At 44.9% G+C, this 24256-nt stretch overlaps 1 pseudogene; it reads right to left on the bottom strand.

Moving 5' to 3' along the window:
* Nucleotides 1-22971: 22971 nt before the first annotated feature.
* LOC134981825 (5S ribosomal RNA) lies at nucleotides 22972-23090 on the bottom strand (annotated as a pseudogene).
* Nucleotides 23091-24256: the final 1166 nt, after the last annotated feature.

The raw sequence follows: 24256 nt of genomic DNA on the forward strand, positions 1-24256 counted from the left end.
GAAGGAAGGGCATTTTGCCAGAGATTGTAGGAGTAGTAGAACACATAGTCAATATAGACCCCCTAGACAGAAAACACAAGCCACATTATTAAACACATAGATGGGACCAAGGGACATATAGTAAGGAATCAAAAGCCATATAGAAAACACAGATTCGGCTAATGGGAAGAACAAAATAAATGCAACATTACCCTTTGACAAAACTTGCTGGGATTAAGATGGGGCCTCTAAACTTTTGCTTCTTTTTCTTAGCAGAAATGGCCCCTGATTAACAGGAGCTTTGTTAGATATGATATACATATAATGTGCTCCCGCTCAGGAAGTACAAAGTATGTTAGACACCCATGAAGACTAATGTTGCATTTCATGGTTCTAGATTCATGTCCATCACAGGTAGAGGAAATTATCTCACAGATACCGGGTTCCCTACGAACTTAGGATGGACAGGACATTGGATTGATGGCTGGGATAGTCCCAATAGTGATACGACAAACACAGAATTTTTTTAAGGGGAGTAGACCAAGTAGAGAATCACTTCCCCGTAGTGCCCAATCCAGTTGTCAAATTTTTATAAAATCTTCTCCACCTCTACAAGCTCATCTGTCACCAACCTCTATTCTGTTTCTCTACAGTTTCCTCTTCATCTTTTGCGTTCACACAGGGTGGTACAATACAGTTCAAACTCCACATGCCTAGGTCCTTTAGAGTTCTGCCTGAACCCAGTATATCCCAACAGCATGATAACACCAGTATTACTGCAGTGTGCCTTGTCATGCACAAAGGGTGGAGGAAGGATGAGAATACTAGTGAAGGGAAATTTTGTATAGACACTGATATGCCTGTTGGTGAATGGCAAACCTGACATTTTTCTTTTTAATTTTCTCCTTCTTTCTCTCCTCTAGAGATGGTTTTTTCTTTTTCTTTTTTTTGAGTTATGCTCATGATACTCTACATTGCAAACATACAACAGTTAAATTAAGATACAAATTTGTGTTCCCTACTGGAAAAGGAGGTCTGGAAGTCGAAGGGATATGGTTAGGAGTCCCCAGGACTCTGGAGAGGTGGACACGGCAAGCCAGTGGCCCCCACAGCATATCTCCCAAGCCTAGCTGAGGCGGCATATGATCTGACTCACCTAGGGTAAGGAAGGTATGTGCAAGCTGGTAAGCCTACTGGAGTGCACCAGGGTTTTCTTCTCATGCAGGTGAGAAAGCAATGACCTGTCTTACTTGCTTGAGGAAGAATATTGGTAAGGCAATACCAACAGAACCATCCCATATCCCTCCTGCAGATGGATCTTTTCAGGAAATACAAATCGACTTCGTACAGTTAACACCCTCTAGGAATTATTATTATGTATTGGTGTGCACTGATGTTTTCTCAAACTGGGTAGAGGCATTTCCTGCCGCCACGGATGCTGCTGTGTTTACCACAAGAAATTTGTGTGTAGATAATGGTACCCCTAGAAGTAGGAGCAAAGCTTGAAATTGGACTATTGTGATCATAGATACTGCCACTAGTATTATGTAGCATTGGAACCACTCCCAGATCTTCACTTAACGAATCACTCTCTTCGAAATTTGTTTTTGTTTTGGTATTTGTGTTTTGTTTTTTTGTGTTGTTTTCGGAAGACAACCTAATGTCACAATTGATCCGCACAATGATCAGAAATACACCAATGAGGTGACAGTACAGTACTTTATCGAGATGAGCCAGCATTTGAGAACTTGACAAAAGAACTTGAAACTGTTGATTGCTGGTATGCCAAATACTAACTGTCTTGATTGTGAACCAAGAGACTGTGTGATTGTTCTTACGCTCAGGTTTCCTAATAGGTGGGAAGGACCGTATCAAGTTTTGTTGACAGCACTATCCCAGTGAAAGTAGCCGAGAGAGAGACTTGGGTCCACGATTCCCATTGCAGGAAAGTCGGTAGTCCGGAAGGAACTCGTAAATGGAGTGAGATCGCAAAAGTATAACCAGAGACTCTGTTCCGTGAAGACTGAGAGGCGGCACTGTTGAACACTACCTGAGCGTACTAAAAGATTGCAGAAAGACCAGTCATTGTAATTGATTTGTTATGAACAAGAGTTGTTTTGTTCTATTTCTCTTTTCTCTTTCCCGCTGACAAACATTTTTTTTCAGGACATTCTATTTTTGCAAGTTTTTTTTTTATGAGGAGTCGAGTGTGGGACTGGAACTGGTTCTGGAGGAAGAAGTGATTTCCTTATAAGATCCCAGGATTAGCCGATCAGTTTGTTAAAGCCAGAGAAAAATCAAAGGTCTAATAGTTATGGAGTTTGGAGGTAATCAGGAACAATCAGACAATGGCTATTCGCACATTGCAGATAAAGAGCTCATTAATATATGTGGAAGGTTTATGAGTGGCTCTCCCTGAACTTCGAAGGTTTATGTTATTTAGGAAGGACACTACTTATAACCCTTGTTCAATTATTTAACAGACCTAGCATACATTCCAGAAATGGAAACAATGTTCAGAAAATGATAGGAATATGTAGATCATGAAAATTTTATATGTCACTTTCACGATTTGTTTGTGTCTTCTTCATCTACCCAGCAGAACCTCAATCGAATCCAAACATCAGTGTACAAAGATGTAGGTACATGTATGTGTGAAATGTTCGTCGCAAATCAGACATTATAGGCCAAAGCACTGTCCCAGCATACTCTATAGCAGGGGTGGGAAGCCATTTGGTCCGGCCCACCAGCTGGTGTCAGTGAGACACGCTGCCGCTCAGTCCGGCGGCAGCGTGTCTCAGCTGTCAGAACAGGGAGACAGGGAGGAGAGCGCGGCTGTCGAGAGGGAGCGGCGGCGTGTAGTACTGCAAACTAGCCACCGGTCCGTGAGCCAATCAGAGCTCGCGGACCGGCAGCCAATCAGGAGCCGCGGCGGCCGGTCCGCGAGCTCTGATTGGCTCTCGAACCGGCGGCTGGTTTGAAGTACTACACGGCGCCGCCGCTCCCACCCGACAGCCGCGCTCTCCTCCGTGTCTCACGGTAAGCAGCACGGAGGGGAGGGGGGAGGGCATCTGCATACCTGGCACTGTGGGGGCATCTGTATACCTGGCACTGTGGGGGGCATTTGTATACCTGGCACTGTGGGGTCATCTGTATACCTGGCACTGTGGGGGCATCTGCATACCTGGCACTGTGGGGGCATCTGTATACCTGGCACTGTGGGGGGCATTTGTATACCTGGCACTGTGGGGTCATCTGTATACCTGGCACTGGGGGGGGGCATCTGCATACCTGGCACTGTGGGGGCATCTGTATACCTGGCACAGTGGGGGGCATTTGTATACCTGGCACTGTGGGGTCATTTGTATACCTGGCACTGTGGGGGCATCTGCATACCTGGCACTGTGGGGGCATCTGTATACCTGGCACAGTGGGGGGCATTTGTATACCTGGCACTGTGGGGTCATATGTATACCTGGCACTGTGGGGGGCATTTGTATACCTGGCACTGTGGGGGGCATTTGTATACCTGGCACTGTGGGGGCATCTGTATACCTGGCACTGTGAGGGGCATTTGTATACCTGGAACTGTGGGGGGCATTTGTATACCTGGCACTGTGGGGGCATTTGTATACCTGGCACTGTGGGGGCAATTGTGGATCTGGCCCCGCACTATTGGGGGCATATGTGTATCATGTCCCATTTTAACTGGCCACACCCATTTTTTTGGCGCGTGCGCGCCTCCGGCGCGCACACACAGTACCTCTAAGGGGCAGACCTACTGGGGGGCAGGGTAATTTTTTAAGTTGAGAATTTTTGTATGGCCCCCGAAGGATTTTATAAATATCCAAATGGCCCTCGGTAGAAAAAAGGTTCCCCACCCCTGCTCTATAGGTTGAATGTTATCCAACCAGTGGTCCCGTTACTGCCGAGTGCATATAGAGGATGTCTCGTCCTCCTCCCTGTCTTCCCCAAATATAGTCAAGTGTCTGATTTGCTAAATGAATACATACTTGTGTCTAGGTCACCGATTATTGCCTGAAATATTTTTTTTCTTATGTTAATAATTGATGGCAGTTATTGTTTACTGCCAAAGGGTGGACTGTCGAAGTCAAAAATATCACATAGAAAGAACATACAGACTCCACACATGTAAGTCGCTATACTTGCAAATATGCGCAGCGAGCACAGCAATATATGGTAACACACGCATATACACGGACATGCCACAGAGATGGATTCAACACTTATTTCATACAGCACATAATTATAATAATATCAAGCACCAGACATCATAATGATTTAAAATTATATAATGAAGTAATGTCATGTATGTGTATTATTGGATTGAAGCAAGAGAGACCTGTCATATTTGGTATTAAAGCAACCAGATTAATGTGTAGATTCATTTGATACTTGTTATTAATTTGTAGGACATTGCAGCAAATAGTTATGATTAAATGTATGAAAGCTAAAATCACTCTTATTAGGACAATGGACAGGAAACTCAGGCCAGCCCCTTTTGATGGCTTCAAGGCTGAACTTTGCATACGAACAGACCAGTGACTCATCATGAATCAGAAAATTCCCTCCTTGGACTAGATTTGTACACTCCCCCAAACTAGATAACACATTACAGAGACACACAGGAAGGAGTTGCTGTTTTGTCCCAGACGATGATGGAGATGCTGTCTGCCCAGTTCCTGCATGATTTTACAGAGAGAGAGAGAGAGTGATATGGAGGGATGAATTTATATGAGAAAGATATGGTAATTGTATCGCTGGCCTGTAACTGTATGTATTAACTGCTTACTGTATAAATTGTAACCATGTAACTATATGTATACTGTACATTGTGATATATTGAATACATATCCTTTTAATAACAAATATATACATCAATGAGCTTTGGAACTCAGATAATGTGTGGGTGTATTGTTTTCTCTTATGGGATGCAGTGTTTTGCGATGTATAGCACACATTCATGGCACATGGTAATAAGATGTGCAGGCGTCTACAATATATATTAGACCGGGCATTTTAAATATTTGTTAGAAAGCAATTTGGTATTTACAGTAGTGTCCCTTATTCACGTTCTGACACACAGAAGTGCTCCTTCTACACGTTATCATGCTATTATTGTCTGCACGTTTCAGTGTGAAAATTGTTTTGCAAACATGCTGACAACTTGTACCCCCTAGCACACCCACTCCACTAGCCTGCCTCCCTGTACCCCCCAGCACACCCACTCCACCAGCCTGCCACCCTGTACCCCCAAGCACACCCAGTCCACCAGCCTGCCACCCTGTACCACCTAACACACCCACTCCACCAGCCTGCCACCCTGTACCCTCTAGCACACCCACACTACTAGGCTGGCACCCTGTAACCCCGGATGTACCCCCTGGCACACCCACACCACCTGCTTGCCACCCTGTACCATCTAACACACACTCCACCAGCCTGCCTCCCTGTACCATCTAACACACCCACTCCAACAGCCTGCCACCCTGTACCCCCTAGCACACCCAAACCACCAGCCTGCCACTCTGTACCACCTAACACACCCACTCCACCAACCTGGCACCCTGTACCCACTAGCCTGCCAATGTGTACCCCCAGCACACAACCAGCCTGCCACCACTCTGTACACCCTAGCACACTCACACCACCAGCCTGCTAACCTTTACCCCTTAGCACCCCCACACCACCAGCCTGCCACCCTGTACCTCCTAACACATCCACACTACCAGGCATTCAATACCACCAAACTGCCATCTCCTATCCCAGTACAGAAATGATTACCTGGACTCACCGTTATCCACAAGACACCAGTCACACTCTGACAGCATGTTTCACAGGGCAGTGGAAATCCTTGCAGTCTTGTTGCAGCCAGCAGGAACACTGTCTTCCAGCTCTGCCGCCACATGTCCACAAATAAAAATCTCCAGCACTGGGAGGGCGGGGGCAGTTAGGGCACTTTTGGCAGTGGCGGTTCATCTTCCGTGCAGGCCGGAGCAGCGGTTCTGGACAAGGCAGCCGCTGAAAGCACCGAATCACATCCTCACTATCCAACTGCAGCACAGCAGAACGCTTTACACAGTAGCGATCCTGGAGTAATGGTTGGGCCGGCCTTGAATACACTGCAACAGGGAAGACTCAGCAGGCCACCCCTTCAGGTCCCCCACCCATAGGCAGCTGCCTAGTGGAAGCGCCGGCTCTGGCTCTAGTTCACGTTATGCCACACTGTAGGGCAGCCTGTACAACAAAGTACCCCAAGTTACATTATGACAGTGTCCCCAGTTTATATTATGTCATATTACAGTGCCCCCTGTTCATAATATGTCATACTATAGTGCCTCCACTTCATATTGTGCCACATTACAGTTCCCTAGTTCATATTAGTAACACTACAATGCCCTTCTGTTCATTTATATACCACATTACAATGAGCAGGTACAGGGGCATAACAAGATATATTGGGGGTCATTCCGAGTTGATCGCTCGCTAGCTAGTTTTAGCAGCCGTGCAAACGCTATGCCACCGCCCACGGGGAGTGTATTTTAGCTTAGCAGAAGTGCGAACGCTTGTGCAGCCGAGCTGTACAAAAACAGTTTGTGCAGTTTCAGAGTAGCTCTGAACCTACTCAGCGCTTGCGATCACTTCAGCCCAGCGAACGCCCAGCCACACCTGCGTTTTTTCAGACACGCCTGCGTTTTTGCAAACACTCCCTGAAAACGGTCAGTTGACACCCAGTAATGCCCCCTTCCTGTTAATCTTCTTGCGGCCGCCAGTGCGAAGGAAAACTTCGCTAGAACCTGAGCACAACCACAAAGAGCTTTGTACCCGTACGTTGCACATGCGGATTGCGGGGCATACGCATGCGCAGACATGCCGGTTTTTCACCTGATCGCTGCGCTGCGAAAATCGGCAGCGAGCGATCAACTCGGAATGACCCCCTTCGGCCACAAGGAAAACGTTTGTAAAGGCCTCTAAGTGCCTCACAATGGTAAAAAGTGTACATAACACGTGTAACTGTGACAGGGAAGGTGGGCGCCTCTCAGCTCTGGGCCCCATATCAGTTGCACTCCATGCACCTATGGTAGCTACACCCTTGTGTTGACCTATTGACTTTCGACCATATGGTGTCGACCTATTGACTGTCAATCTGTTAATGCACACCCATCTATAATAGTAGTATATGTAAGTGTTGAAATTAGAGGATAGGTGTCACTGGGAACTGATCTTATGTTATTTTACATATTTCCTTGACTTGACTGAAATACATCATGTAATAACTAGAGATGAGCGGGTTCGGTTCTCCGAGATCAGAACCCCCCCGAACTTCACCTATTTTACACGGTTCCGAGGCAGCCTTGGATCTTCCCGCCTTGCTTGGTTAACCCGAACGCGCCCGAACGTCATCATCCCGCTGTCGGATTCTCGTGAGATTCGTATTCTATATAAAGAGCCGCGCATCGCCGCCATTTTCACTCATGCATTGGAGATTGAACGGAGAGGTCGTGGCTGCGTTCTCTCCCTGAAAAGCTCCGTAATCTGTGCTCAGTATGCTGCAAATATCTGTGCTCAGTGTGCTGCAAATATCTGTGCTCAGTGTGCTGAAAATATCTACGTTCTCTGCCTGAAAATGCTCCATATCTGTGCTCAGTGTGCTGCAAATATCTGTGCTCAGTGTGCTGCATTGTGGGGACTGGGGACCACCAGTATATAATTATAGTACTACAGTACAGTAGGCCATTGCTGTATCTTGCAGCTCTGTGTCAAGTATACTATCTCTGTGCTGCATTATTGTGAGCAGTACAGGTTGAGTATCCCATATCCAAATATTCCGAAATACGGAATATTCCGAAATACGGAATTTTTTGAGTGAGAGTGAGATAGTGAAACCTTTGTTTTACGATGGCTCAATGTACACAAACTTTGTTTAATACACATAGTTATTAAAAATATTGTATTAAATGACCTTTAGGCTGTGTGTATAAGGTGTATATGAAACATATATGATTTGTGTGAATGTACACACACTTTGTTTAATACACAAAGTTGTTAAAAATATTGACTAAAATTACCTTCAGGCTGTGTGTATAAGGTGTATATGAAACATAAATGCATTCTGTGCTTAGATTTAGGTCCCATCGCCATGATATCTCATTATGGTATGCAATTATTCCAAAATACGGAATAATCCGATATCCAAAATACCTCTGGTCCCAAGCATTTTGGATAAGGGATACTCAACCTGTATATAGTAGGACAGTGCAACATTTTGTTGACCAGCAGTATACATATAGTACAGTACAGTAGGCCATTGCTGTATCTTGCAGCTCTGTGTCAAGTATACTATCTCTGTGCTGCATTATTGTGAGCAGTATATAGTAGGACAGTGCAGCATTTTGTTGACCAGCAGTATACATATTGTACAGTACAGTAAGCCATTGCTGTATCTTGCAGCTCTGTGTCAAGTATACTATCTCTGTGCTGCATTATTGTGAGCAGTATATAGTAGGACAGTGCAGCATTTTGGTGACCAGCAGTATACATATAGTACAGTACAGTAGGCCATTGCTGTATCTTGCAGCTCTGTGTCACTTCTAGTATCCTGATCAGTGCTCAATATCTGCTGCATTGTTGTGACCAGTATGTATACTGTACTGTGCGGCGTGTGTTATACACCTGGTGATTTTATACATCCTGTAATCTGTACTGAGCGATGTGTGAGATACACCTGGGGATTATACACCCTATATACTGTACTGTGTGATGTGTGAGATACACCTGGGGATTGTACACCCTATATACTGTACTGCGTGATGTGTGAGATACACCTGGGGATTGTACACCCTATATACTGTACTGTGTGATGTGTGAGATACACCTGGGGATTATACACCCTATATACTGTACTGTGTGATGTGTGAGATACACCTGGGGATTGTACACCCTATATACTGTACTGTGTGAGATACACCTTGGGATTATACACCCTATATACTGTACTGTGCGATGTGTGTGCTACACCTGGTAATTAATTATACACCCTGCATACTGTACTGTGCGACGTGTGTTATACACCTGGTGATTATACACCCTGTAATCTGTACTGAGCGATGTGTGAGATACACCTGGGGATTATACACCCTATATACTGTACTGTGTGATGTGTGAGATACACCTGGGGATTATACACCCTATATACTGTACTGTGTGAGATACACCTTGGGATTATGCACCCTATATACTGTACTGTGTGATGTGTGAGATACACCTGGGGATTATACACCCTATATACTGTATTGTGTGATGTGTGTTATACACCTGGTGATTATACATCCTGTAATCTGTACTGAGCAATGTGTGAGATACACCTGGTAATATCTGTGCTCAGTGTGCTGCATTGTGGGGACCACCAGTATATAATTATAGTAGTACAGTACAGTAGGCCATTGCTGTATCTTGCAGCTCTGTGTCACTTCTAGTATCCTGATCAGTGCTTAATATCTGTGCTCAGTGTCAGTGCTGCATTGTGGTGACCAGTATACTACAGTACAATAGTCCAGTGCTGTTCTCGCTGCTCAGTGTCAGTTCTCCGTAGTATCATCAGTGATCAGTATAGTCAGTTCTCAGTATAATCAGTGCGCTGTTAGACGTGTGCCCGTTTTACGCTATTAGTGCAGTGGGATTTAGACAATTGATGAAGTTATTGTGTCCCCGGTACAAAATCCCATCTAGATTCCACTTCACTAGGCAGGCGATAGCGATATTTTACCAATTAATATCAGTGATTTATAATTATTAATTACAGTGTTCTTGCCAAATAATTACAGTGATTTTGTCATTTTCTTCCAGTGATTTGGACCAATAATACCATTGATTAGAACAAATAATTCCAGTGATTTTGTCATTTTCTTCCAGTGATTTGGACCAATAATACCATTGATTAGAACGAATAATTCCAGTGATTTTGTTATTTTCTTCCAGTGATTTGGGCCAATAATACCATTGATTAGAACAAATAATTCCTGTGATACTGAGGCGTTTGTGTTGCTTAGCTTAGCCGTCTAGCGACCACAGTGCATCTCTTTTTCTCTTTTCTTTGCATCATGTGCTGTTTGGGGACAATTTTTTTAAGTGCCATCCTGTCTGACACTGCAGTGCCACTCCTAGATGGGCCAGGTGTTTGTGCCGCCCTCTTGGGTCTCTTAGCTTAGTCATCGAGCAACCTCGGTGCAAATTTTAGGACTAAAAATAGTATTTTGAGGTGTTCAAAATAGACAGCAAAATGAGTGAAAATGGTTATTGAGGTTAATAATACTATAGGATCAAAATTACCCCCAAATTCTATGATTTAAGCTGTTTTTGAGGGTTTTTTGAAAAAAAACACCCGAATCCAAAACACACCCGAATCCGTCAAAAAATATTCAGGGAGGTTTTGCCAAAACGCGTCCGAATCCAAAACACGGCCGCGGAACCGAATCCAAAACCAAAACACAAAACCCGAAAAATTTCCGGTGCACATCTCTAGTAATAAACATTATAATATGAAAGGCAGAAGCCGCAGCAGCGGATGTGTCATTGGAGTAGATATAAATATATAGTGTTGCTGATAAGGAAGCAAACAGTAGCTCAGGCCAACAATGGTGGCAGCTGGGGCTGATAAACTGCTCCGAGTCCCTATAGATGAGAAATGAAGCTGGGCGCTTGTATAAGTCTGTAGATACTAAATTGCTATTGTTCAATGCAAGCTGTAGCAGAAGAACCAGGTTCCAGGTCAGTTGCTCTAATAATCAAGAGAAGAAGTTGACCTGGCACCTATTAACCAGCCGAATACCTTATTCAGCTTATTCAGTAGGTATACTCAAACGAACAAAAGTGTTTAGAAAAAACGAAGGTGAAAAAGCGCTGGTATGAGGCTAAAAATATTAGCTTTTATTTTTTTTTTAAATTTATAAAAAACAATATCTCATTCAATACAATTTTACAAAGGAAAAGGGGGGGCTGGGAAAACTACTGCATTAGTACCGTATTCTAAACTGAACAATGAAGAAACCCCAACTTACAATTCATAACAATTCCTTGTCTTGTGTATCAACTGGGGGTGCTGCCACACATATATTGTTGCCAATATATATAGATGGGTTTTGGAACAAGGAAGAAAAGATTGGTCTTAGGTGGCGCGCTAATACAAATGATTTAAAATTTAAAATATATCTTTTATTTCATATACTTAAAAAGCCTGTAACTGTGAAATATTAAAATGAATTAAAGGACAAGTGAAAGACAAAGTGCAACCTGTGATTATTAAAAAACCACACACTACACCCACTATGCTGTGCAATGTCTCTATATAAAATAATTAAATTATTGTGTACAATGACCTCGATTATGAATATGCGTGCTTATCAGAGAAACAAAAGTTCCACCTAAGTGAACCACAATTCTGTCAATCAATTTAATATGATATGGGCTCCTTAAGTGTACTGTAACATGTATGTTATTAGACGTTAGATCTGATTGGGTAGACCGAATAAACTCAATATGTCCCAATTAGCTCCTTGCCTGGCAAAATTGTGACTACATCATCCGATGTTCCCACAATATTCGCTATACCACTATCCTTCTTGATACTAATTGATCTCTTTATATTAACACATAATGCTGTATCACCACTGATGAGCATCAATCAAATTTGTACTGACAATTATATAAAAGTACAATGTTGGTCAGCATTTCCAGACTCTGCTGTCAGTGCTATCCCATATGGTGCATTGTACTGTATTGTAGAGTGCTGTTCTTGTAATTTCCTTCTACAAATAACTATTGGCAGCTTGCCCAATCGTATAGATAATGTGGGGACAGAACTATTGTACCTGGCTAGCGTTCTCAGTCTCTGCTGTCAACGCTGCCTCATGCAATGCAATTGTACTGGTATAGCAGTGCCCTCTTGTTAGTTGCTGTTGGCAAATTGCTTATTCAAACAGCGTGAATGTAATAAAAATTCCTCATGTGGCTAGCGTTCTCAATCTCGGTTGTCGACGCTGCCTAGTATAGCGCTATGTATCCATCTGGGCACAATAATTCTGGTTAAATCCCCTCTTGTTAATTACTGTTGGCAAGTAACCTGTTAATGCAACTTTATCTAGGAATACAGATCAAAAATTAATAAATTGTCAGTATTCTGCTCGATTTCTTATTAACAGTGAGAGTTGTCCTAGTAATTAGTAATGTGGGAGAGAAAAGGGTGTTTTAGTATCAGCGTGTTTTAGATCAGGTTCAGGAGCTAATTAGGATATTCCATACACAGGAGATGCACTAAAAAATAATATTGTGAAATAAGCTTAAATAAGCTTTATGTGCTAAATACCCCTCCTGTATATCTATATGATTTCAATCATCATAGTTCACAGAATCCAGGCCAGCAGCTTACTGCAGTATTTGTCATGCAGGTTTATGTATACACTCTATCCCTAAGTGTATCAGAGGATGTTGTGACAGGCTTTAATTATGCACAATATATTTCACAGCTTTTAGTCTGCGGTTGCAAGCTGATACACTGGGATTTCAGACTGTTACATATTATCAGACTGTGTTATATATACACACTTTATCCCTAAATGTATCAGAGAATGTTGTAACAAGCTTTAATTATATACAATGTGTTTCACAGCTTTTAATCTGCAGCTGCAAGCTGATACACTGGGATTTCAAGCTGTTACATATTATCAGGCTGTCAGTATTGCACAGTCCTACATATGCAAATGAATACGCAGTGTGTTAAAGTTCTCTGCTGCTGCGTGATAGCTTAATGGCCCTTAATCGTGGGTGCAGTGTTCAGCTTAAGATATTCATTCTATGGTTTGTAATCACACTTTGCACCTATAATATAAGCCTAATCATAGTCCCCTATTGTCTAAAGTTCATATTCCTCAAATCAGATTCTGAATAAAGCACATATCATTGACAAGCACATTTTAGTAAAGCATGTGGGTGAGGTGTGAATCGCCAACACGTGTTTCACAGTTAGTTTCCTCAGGGCCTGAGAGAGAGCAGCAATGAAAGTGTCCAATATATCATATAATTCTCAATTACGGTCGATTAGACCTAGACGATAGATATAGAGTGTCACAACTGAGGGCCTGAGCTGACGGGAGGCAGCCTCAGTTGTAGGGGCTGAGATGTAACGGAACCTGGGAGGTTGTATCAGACCCCTAGACATGTAAGTAACATGTAGAATAACTGCCCGAAGGCGTGACCACGACAACCAGGATAAAAGTCAATTATGTTTATTATGACAAACTCCGTAACACAGCAGCAGTAAAGGAAACATAAAAGTCAACAGAGGATAAATACAATTCCTGGGTACTACAGGGTGGCAAGGGCCACAGGCACTGGTAGAGTGAGACAGTTCTAATAATCTTCTAGTTGGAAAGTCCTTACTAGGCCTGACTGTAGCAATGGAGAGAACCCAGGATCGTACCAGCTGGTGTTCCAGGAAAGGCTGGGTTGCTGAAGATAAAACGGCTGCTGTGGATACTGGCTGGAACCAGACTGTTGTTGGTACGGAGTGGATACTGGCTGGAGCCAGTTAAATAATAAACGAACTTGAGAGCGATGAAATAATAATGAAGTTTGGAGTTTGAGAGCGGTGAAATAATAATACCGGTGGAGAGTGGTAAACTGCAGAAAGGACACCGGCCCTTTAAGAGAAGCTGTACACTGCTGGAAGCTGGGCTGGAAGCAGGTGATTGATGAAGTTTGGAGTTTGAGAGCGGTGAAATAATAATACCGGTGGAGAGTGGTAAACTGCAGAAAGGACACCGGCCCTTTAAGAGAAGCTGTACACTGCTGGAAGCTGGGCTGGAAGCAGGTGATTGATGTAACTGGAAACAGGTGAGTCCAGAATGGATCGGAGAGTCAGGCTACACCGCAGATGGAATGCTGGTGCGGGTCTCTATCGCAGAAGTCTGGAGACAGGAGCTGGAACCTGGAAGACAACCACAGGAGAGAGACAAACTGGAACTAGGTTAGACAACCAAAGCACTGACGCCTTCCCCGCTCAGGCACAGCATACTTATACCTGCAGCAAGGAAGGGGTTGGCTAGGCAATTATGCAAATCAACAATACAGACAGCAGATTGGTGGAAATAATCAGATGACAAAATCCAAGATGGCTGCGCCCATGCAGACACTTGGAGGGAAGTTTGGTTTGTAATCCATGTGAGAATTGAAACAGTAATGGCGACGCCGGCCACAGGAGACAGGAGACGCCAGACTGACAAGCGCACATTTAACCACGCGGGCACAGCGGAGGCCGCGGCTGATGAAATCACCACTCTGACATTCTGCATGTGGAAACTCAGGAACAGCGGAATCTGGTCCTGGAACGCTGAGCCAGCCTTAGGAGGCATCTGAAGGGTAAGTAATGGCGTCCAGATACCCGGATCGTGACAGCACCCCCCCCCTTTAGGAGTGGCCCCAGGACACTTCTTAGGCTTTAAAGGAAACTTTGCGTGGAAATTTCGGACCAAGGCAGGAGCATGGACGTCTGAGGCATTGGTCCAAGAGCGTTCTTCAGGACCATAGCCCTTCCAGTCAATGAGGTATTGTAACTGACCGTAACGGAAACGTGAGTCCAAAATCTTGGCCACCTCGTACTCGACTCCCCGTTGAGTCTGAACTTTGGGAGCTGGAGGAAGTGCGGAATGAAACCGATTCAGGATCAGCGGTTTCAACAAAGAAACATGAAATGTCCTGGGTATTTTCAAGAAGGATGGTAACTGTAACCTGTAGGCAACAGGATTGATGACTTGTTCAATCTTGAAGGGTCCGATGTAGCGAGGTGCAAATTTCATGCTGGGAACTCTCAACCTCAAATTCTTCGTGGACAGCCACACACGATCACCCACCTTGAGAGCAGGAACCGCTCTACGCTTCCTATCGGCAAACTTCTTATACCTGAATGAGGCTTTAAGCAGGGCTGCGCGGACGTTCCTCCAGTTATTTGAAAACTGACGCAAGGTGACATCCACTGCTGGAACAGAAGTTGCGGGAAGCGGTTGGAATTCTGGGACTTTAGGGTGGAATCCATAATTAATGAAGAATGGTGTAGAAGAAGATGAGGAATGGTATTGATTGTTGTGGCTGAACTCGGCCCAAGGAAGGAGTTGAACCCAGTCATCTTGAGAGGAAGACACATATATACGGAGGAAGGCCTCCAAGTCCTGATTCACCCTCTCGGTTTGACCATTGGTCTGAGGATGGTAAGCCGTGGAAAACTTTAACTTGACTTGGAGGGCTTGACACAAACGTCGCCAAAATTTGGCTACAAATTGTACTCCACGATCCGAGATGATCTCTTCAGGAAGACCGTGAAGTCGGAAGATCTCTTGTATAAACACTTGAGCCAACTTGGAAGCTGACGGAAGACCGGTGAGAGGGATGAAATGTGCCATCTTGGTGAACCGGTCAACTACCACCCAGATGGTATTAAACTTGTTGCAGATAGGTAGATCGGAAACAAAGTCCATCGACAAATGGGTCCAAGGTCGACGGGGAACAGATAATGGAACCAGTTGCCCCGCAGGCGACTGGCGGGAGACTTTGTGTTGGGCACACTTTGGGCAGGAGGCAATAAATTCCATAACGTCCTTCTTTAGAGTTGGCCACCAGTAGGACCTAGAAATAAATTCAAGGGTTTTCTGAATGCCTGTATGTCCAGCAAAACGGGAAGCATGGGCCCAATGCATGAGCTTCTTCCTTAGAACTGGCTTAACAAAACTTTTCCCTGGTGGAGGCGTAGAGTCCATCCCTACCGTGGAGAATGCCAACGGATTAATAATAGGATGCTTGTCTGCAGACTCGGACTCATTTTCTTGCTCCCATGAGCGGGAAAGGGCATCGGCCTTACGATTCTGAGAACCCGGACAGAACTGGAGTTTAAAGTCAAACCTAGAGAAGAAAAGTGCCCATCTGGCCTGACGAGGATTCAGACATTGTGCGCCTTTGAGATATAAAAGATTTTTGTGGTCGGTAAGTATGGTGATTGAGTGGGAAGCTCCCTCCAACAGGTATCTCCACTCCTCCAGAGCGAGCTTGATGGCTAGCAACTCCTGATCGCCAATGGCATAGTTGTGCTCAGCTGGGGAGAACTTCCGGGAGAAGAAACTGCAAGGATGTAGATGTCCATCTTTGGCCCTCTGGGATAACACTGCTCCTACTCCAACGGAGGAGGCATCTACCTCTAAGATAAAAGGAGAGTCGGTGTCGGGCTGTTTCAGAACTGGTGCAGAGATGAACCGTTGCTTCAGAAGGTGAAAGGCCTGTGTAGCTTCCTCGGACCACTTGGACGGATTAGCACCTTTCTTGGTTAATGCAGTGATAGGCGCCACAATGGTGGAAAAGTCTCGTATAAATTTTCTATAATAATTGGCGAACCCTAAGAACCTCTGGACCCCTTTGAGGCTTAAGGGTATAGGCCAATTCTTGATTGCTTGGAGTTTCTCAGGATCCATCTCTAGTCCGGAACCGGACACAATGTAACCTAGAAACGGAATGGTTTTAACTTCAAACACACACTTCTCCAATTTACAATAGAGGTGATTGACACGGAGACGGGAAAGAACCTCTTTTACCCAGAAACGATGATCTTCGAGATTATTAGCAGATGAGGATGTCGTCTAGATAAACCACGACATGGCGGTACAAGATGTCCCTGAAAATCTCATTCACGAAGTGCTGGAAGACTGCTGGAGCGTTGCTCAATCCGAAGGGCATGACGAGGTACTCATAATGTCCGTCACGGGTGTTAAAGGCGGTCTTCCACTCGTCACCCTCACGGATTCGGATGAGATTGTAGGCACCCCTCAAGTCCAGCTTTGTGAAAATAGTTGCACCACTAACTCTATCAAAGAGCTCGGTAATCAGGGGTAAAGGGTATCGGTTCTTGACGGTAATGTCGTTCAGACCTCTGTAGTCGATGCACGGACGCAGACCACCGTCTTTCTTCTTAACGAAGAAGAAGCCTGCGCCGGCTGGAGAAGAAGATGGTCGGATGAAACCCTTTGCCAGGTTCTCTTTGATGTACTCTTCCATGGAGTGTGTCTCAGGCAGAGACAACGGATAAGTTCGGCCTCGCGGTGGAACCTTCCCTGGAATGAGGTCGATTGGGCAGTCCCATTCTCTATGAGGAGGAAGGATATCAGCAGAGGCTTTACTGAACACGTCCGTGAAGTCTTGATATGGAGGAGGCGGAACATCAGATGACCTGGGGAAGGAAGAACAAACAGGAAGAACTTTGGCTAAACAAGTCTCAGCACAGGAGGGACCCCATGCCAGTATTTGCGTAGTCGTCCAGTCAATTGATGGGTTGTGGAGACGGAGCCATGGAAGGCCTAAAACCACTGGATGTGTGGCTCTTGGAATCACTAAAAAAGAAATATACTCAGAATGAAGAACTCCCACTCTCAGACGAACTGGAAGAGTCCTTAAGGAAATGACTGCGTCAAAAATCTTGCTGCCATCCACGGCAGTCAAAGAGATGGACGAGGACAGTCTCTCGGTGGGTAGGGACCACCGTTTAACATAAGCTTCGGTTATGAAATTCCCAGCTGCTCCGGAATCAAGGAGGGCAATGACGTTCCTGTAACGTTGAGCAATTTGGAGCGACACTGGGAGGTTACAGTCATGAGGAGATGGAGAGGAGATCATTACTCCTAGCCGGCCCTCTCCTTGGCGAGCTAGGATCTGGAGTTTCCCGGACGTTTGGGACAGGCATTGATAGTGTGCGACGGAGCTGCACAGTAGAGACAGAGAGACTCAGAGAGACGTCTTCGGCGCTCAGCGGGAGATAGACGGGAACGACTAATTTGCATAGGCTCATCCTTGGATGGAGATGGTTGACGAGGAGGAGGAGCAGAAGATTTAGGAGTAGATGATCTTCCTCGCTCAGTTGCTCTCTCTCTGAAACGTAGATCAACCTTCATGCAAAGAGAAATTAGCTCATCCAACTTAGAGGGCAAGTCTCTGGTAGCTAACTCATCCTTGATGCGTTCTGATAAGCCATGCCAGAATGCAGCATACAGGGCCTCGTCGTTCCATGCCAGTTCGGATGCCAGGATTTTAAACTGTATAAGATACTGTACCACAGTACGTGTTCCCTGGCGTAAACGGAGAATCTCAGATGAAGCAGATGTTATCCGGCCTGGCTCGTCGAAGATGCGCCTGAATGTAGCTACAAAGTCAGTATAGGAGGATAGCAGGGGATCAGACTTCTCCCATAAAGGTGATGCCCAGTCAAGGGCTGAGCCACTGAGAAGGGAGATGATATAGGCAATTTTGGTACGGTCACTGAAGAAATTGCCAGGTAGAAGCTCAAAGTGGATTTCACATTGATTGAGAAATCCCCTGCAGAACCTTGGAGATCCATCAAATTTTGCTGGCGTTGGAAGATGAAGATGTGGACTGGAAATGGGTAAGGTGGGTGGGGTTACAGCTGGTGTCACTGTAGTGGACGCACCGGACGTGCCAGGTCCACGGAGGGTCGTTTGAATCCCATCCAGCCGTGTAGAGAGATCCTGGAGACAGCGGATGATGTGGCCCTGTGCAGCCTCCTGATGTTCAAGTCGGGCTGCCAGTTCTTGCATTGGCCTGGCCGCTTGATCCTGGTCTCCGGCTGGATTCATTAGGTCAGTGCTTACTGTCACAACTGAGGGCCTGAGCTGACGGGAGGCAGCCTCAGTTGTAGGGGCTGAGATGTAACGGAACCTGGGAGGTTGTATCAGACCCCTAGACATGTAAGTAACATGTAGAATAACTGCCCGAAGGCGTGACCACGACAACCAGGATAAAAGTCAATGATGTTTATTATGACAAACTCCGTAACACAGCAGCAGTAAAGGAAACATAAAAGTCAACAGAGGATAAATACAATTCCTGGGTACTACAGGGTGGCAAGGGCCACAGGCACTGGTAGAGTGAGACAGTTCTAATAATCTTCTAGTTGGAAAGTCCTTACCAGGCCTGACTGTAGCAATGGAGAGAACCCAGGATCGTACCAGCTGGTGTTCCAGGAAAGGCTGGGTTGCTGAAGATAAAACGGCTGCTGTGGATACTGGCTGGAACCAGACTGTTGTTGGTACGGAGTGGATACTGGCTGGAACCAGTTAAATAATAAACGAACTTGAGAGCGATGAAATAATAATGAAGTTTGGAGTTTGAGAGCGGTGAAATAATAATACCGGTGGAGAGTGGTAAACTGCAGAAAGGACACCGGCCCTTTAAGAGAAGCTGTACACTGCTGGAAGCTGGGCTGGAAGCAGGTGATTGATGAAGTTTGGAGTTTGAGAGCGGTGAAATAATAATACCGGTGGAGAGTGGTAAACTGCAGAAAGGACACCGGCCCTTTAAGAGAAGCTGTACACTGCTGGAAGCTGGGCTGGAAGCAGGTGATTGATGTAACTGGAAACAGGTGAGTCTAGAATGGATCGGAGAGTCAGGCTACACCGCAGATGGAATGCTGGTGCGGGTCTCTATCGCAGAAGTCTGGAGACAGGAGCTGGAACCTGGAAGACAACCACAGGAGAGAGACAAACTGGAACTAGGTTAGACAACCAAAGCACTGACGCCTTCCCCGCTCAGGCACAGCATACTTATACCTGCAGCAAGGAAGGGGTTGGCTAGGCAATTATGCAAATCAACAATACAGACAGCAGATTGGTGGAAATAATCAGATGACAAAATCCAAGATGGCTGCGCCCATGCAGACACTTGGAGGGAAGTTTGGTTTGTAATCCATGTGAGAATTGAAACAGTAATGGCGACGCCGGCCACAGGAGACAGGAGACGCCAGACTGACAAGCGCACATTTAACCACGCGGGCACAGCGGAGGCCGCGGCTGATGAAATCACCACTCTGACATTCTGCATGTGGAAACTCAGGAACAGCGGAATCCGGTCCTGGAACGCTGAGCCAGCCTTAGGAGGCATCTGAAGGGTAAGTAATGGCGTCCAGATACCCGGATCGTGACATAGAGCACAATAAGAAGCACATAAAAATAATAGTAATGCTTGTTAAGGCACTATTCTTCCAACGGATACGTGGTAAAAAATGTTAATAACAGTTAGTAGTGTTAATTTGATAGTACCACAGAAGCTCAGGGCATGACATTAGAAGTCAGCATGTAAATAAAGCATCCTATAGGTAAGATAAATTAGTCAGGAGTACTGTACAACTTGCAGCAAAATGGTCAGCATGCAGAGAGAAAGTCAGTAAGCATACATTTTTACCATGTTCCTGCGTATTAATAGCAAAAAAACTCCTCCCGGCCACTGGTGCTATTCTTCCGTTAGATGATGGCCATATCCAGAGGTAGATAGTAATTTCCAATTACTGCAGGTGTTCTGATGTAAATGAGACTCCTAGAGTTGCTACTTTGGGCAGAAAGTCCCACGAACTGCAAAAGTTCAGTGTTACTGCTGTATGAGACCAGTGAAGCTGGTCTGGATGAATGAACTGACACCCGTATGCTGACTGAGAGAGTACAGCATGGCCTCTCTGTGTGGCTGTGCGACGCTGACCTCCTTGACTCCGTGAATAAAATAGCTCCCATCAGAGCCTGCCCTAACCAATATGATGCCCTAGGCAAGATTTTGGCTGGTGCCCCCTAGCACCGCCACTAGTTCTGCAGGACATGCCTGGCACGAGTCAGCTGGCAGCTCTGCAAACGCTGGGGCGCCTTTTGTTTATGAAAATGCATCTTATTTGCATTTCTATGTGGCTAGGATGCACAAGCAGCTTTTGCTGATTAAATAATATGCAACATGCATATATTGTGTGCAACTGCGGCTGTATCTGCATACGAAATGCTACATTACAGTGATTTCCAGGAATACATTGTAACGTAGCATTTCGTATGCAGATAAAGCCTCAGTTACACACAGAATATAGGCATGCTGCATATCATTTTATTCAGCAGAAGCTGCTGGTGCCCCTGAGCTTACCAAATGCCCTAGGCATTTGCCTAGTTTGCCTATGCCTAGGGCCGGCTCTGGCTCCCGTGTGTGGTATGCATTAGTGCTGCTGCCGCCTCCGTATCTGATTATCTGATGACGCATTTCCCTGCCTTACTAGAGTCAGCGGCTTACTCAGGTCAATGTGCGGGGGTAGTCGTGACGGGGGGGGGGGGGGTGTTGACCGGGCGGTGGCGGTAGCGGCGATGTCGGCAGGAGCGGCACATGCGCAGCAGGACATCAGGGTATTTTTATCAGAAAAATACCCCGATGATGCTCCAGAGTGTCATCGCAGGGACAGAGCTTGACCGCAAGCTCTGTCCCTGCATGCAATAATTGATACATCCCTGCGATGTAATCAATTATCGCAGTGCGAGTTGGGGCGATCTTATCACCTGTCATCCGCATCCTGGATGTGGATGGTGATAAACAGGCCAGTTGTAACAGGCAAATACAGTGGATGTGTTGTGTAGGTGAAGGTGTCTGTTGACGTACCTGGATTCTTCGCCCGTAATCACCTCTTCAAACAGATATCACCGCTGGAACCCTAGGCAGAGAGACAAGGAACCCCAACCCCAGAGGACCCAACACAATAGTCACCACGCGTTAGGACGTTGACAGAAGGTTTTATTATTCGGGAACAACTGGTCACCGCTGGAGGATTAATTGATCAAAAGCAATTACAATTCCTTTTAAAGACAGTTACTGTATATCAATATCATCAGATAACACCATGCGAAAGGAACACCTACAAGGTAATAAACATAACATGCGATTTTCCACAATATATATGAATTATGCACTCTCTGTCAGTAATGGTACCGTAATACCTAGTACTGTCCGTGAAGCGGTGACTTAAAAGTCTCTGCGACCCAGTCCCTATATATATTATCCTTCAAATGTATATGTGGTCTCTTAAATTTGTGTCCGCTGCTTCCAGAGGGAAGAAATCTTGCACCCTTTACTAGATCCTGTCCAGCATTAACAGTACTTAGCAGGGTTAAGAGTAGCAAGCAATGTTATGTAGTCTCATAGTTCGTTAGATAAGCATGCAGAAATCCCCTTAATCTTAGCAGAGGGGGAAAGAGAGTAATTCAGCACAGTTCAGTATCTCGCTGGTGCAGCATGCAAATACAGTTTAAACATTAAATAGCATGCAGTTATGAGCAGTTCAAGCAGAGAGTAGTAGACTTACACAGTTTGTTTGGTAGCACTAAAGCAGTTCCTTAGCGATTAATATTACACACAATGCAGTTCCACTATTTGAAGAAGTATGCGAGCAGGAGGGAGGCAGTTTGATAAGAGCACCAGTCAAGAGGCGATACAGTTCTAAGCAAGTAATGCAAGGCTCCCTGAGGTAAATTTACTGATAAATTTAAATTTACTGATAAAGTAGCCAATGACTTGACAAAGGGGAGAAAAAAGAAGGCTCTAGTGTGGGCGCACTCTTTAGAGAAATAAGTAGTTAGTGAGAATTCAAGAAATTGTTAAGACATAACTTTTATTAATATTAGTAAAACAAAATTAGCCTTCCCAATGATCTATGCAAGAAAAATTAATAAAGTTGAAAAATTATTATTAAAATGTTCTGGTCTCTTTATTCCAAAGAGTATGTGGAAAGGTTGTAGACATAGGATAGTCATACCCCCATTTCCCCTGACCAGTACAGGGTTTCTGTATTGATGGAACCAGGGATTGGTCAAAACACAGTTTGCATGAAAAAGTTATGTTGTTTACAAAAATTTGTAGGTAGCTAGAGAGGTAATCACATGTCACCACTCTGAAGTTTATACACCTGTAATTATATATCCATGCCATATGTTAGAAAATTGTTGATTAGTCGGCATACCAAGTCACCCAAATAAGCTATTAATAGGTGCGAATTATATAATGGAGATTACCAAATTAGAGATAGTGGTGATACTGCTGTTGGCGTTTTAGATCACACGCAAAGGGAAATTATTTCCTAATCTACGACACCAGGTATTCTCAGGTAGTCGCCTTTCCTGATACTGACCTGGCCCAACGCTGTTTAGCTTCCAAGTTCGGATGAGATCGGGCGCTGACAGCGTGGTATGGTAGTAGAGGTTGCCAATGAGTAAATTTACTGATAAAGTAGCCAATGAGTCTCTCACTGTTTTTGACTGGAAAAAGTCTTCCTGCAGTATCCTGCTTCCGGCTATAACTCACTTTCTCTCCATCAGATGCAGAGTGAGGGGTCTGCTATATGTAGTACATTGTCTGGCTGTGTATAAAGGGATCGGTACCCCTTACATGTGAGGGCTGACATGGTTTCTGACTGTCTAGAGCTAGCAATGGTTGGTGCTGGTTGCTGACAGACTTTTACTATTACCAGTGGGGTTCAGTGTAAACAGAAACAGGGCTCTACCTGGTGCAGTCTGAAATCTGTCACACACCAGTGCTGGCATGAACACTGGCTGCTTGAGTTTGTTTGTATGACAGCTGGAAGTCTTTGACTATCTTCACATTCCGCACCAACAGGCTTACCCAGGGGCCCCAGTGGTACAGCTCCCTTTGTCATAGCTCACCGTCACCCGCGTGTCTCTTCACAAGTCTCTCAGCACTCTTTTCCTTGTCAGCAGGGCAGACCAGCGGTGCGTCCCTGCTGTCTCTCCCTATCACCTCAGGGCAGCAACCTCTCTGCATTGTTAGATATACAGAAATGGGTTCTCTGTGCACTGAGGTGTTAATATAAGTCGGGGTGTGCTGCTGGTAATGAGGGGTGTCCCACCCCCCCTTAAATGGTAGGTATACAGATATGGATAAATTCACAGGGAACCAGCGCTCAACCCCTAGTTGTAGTAGTAAATGATGCAGTTATAAGGTGGTGTTATACCTAAAAAGCATTAATGAAAAGGCAGGTAATGTACTTAAATTATTTATTCAAAGATACTAAGATAATGTCTTTCCCAAAAGAACAAAAAATCAAGTTTAAATAGTCAATCGGTGATTGGAGCACGCTCCTGGTTTGAGCTTAACTTATGAAATGCAAGGTTAAATTGAAAGAGCAAATGCTGTAATCTTTGCAAAGTCAAAAACGAAAAAAAAGAGAAAAAAAAATGCCACAAAAAGTGTACTAAAGTCCCAACAGTTCATAGAGTCTGTACAGACTGCGGCGTCCCGCTGGTCTGTGCTCTGATGTAAAGAATTCTCTTGTACAATGATGAACAGTGGACAGCGGTAGTGTATGCTTTGGTTAGAGTGGAGAATAAAGGCCCTGGACTGGCGCTCT

Source organism: Pseudophryne corroboree, chromosome 12, assembly GCF_028390025.1.
Source record: "Pseudophryne corroboree isolate aPseCor3 chromosome 12, aPseCor3.hap2, whole genome shotgun sequence".
Lineage (NCBI taxonomy): Eukaryota > Metazoa > Chordata > Amphibia > Anura > Myobatrachidae > Pseudophryne > Pseudophryne corroboree.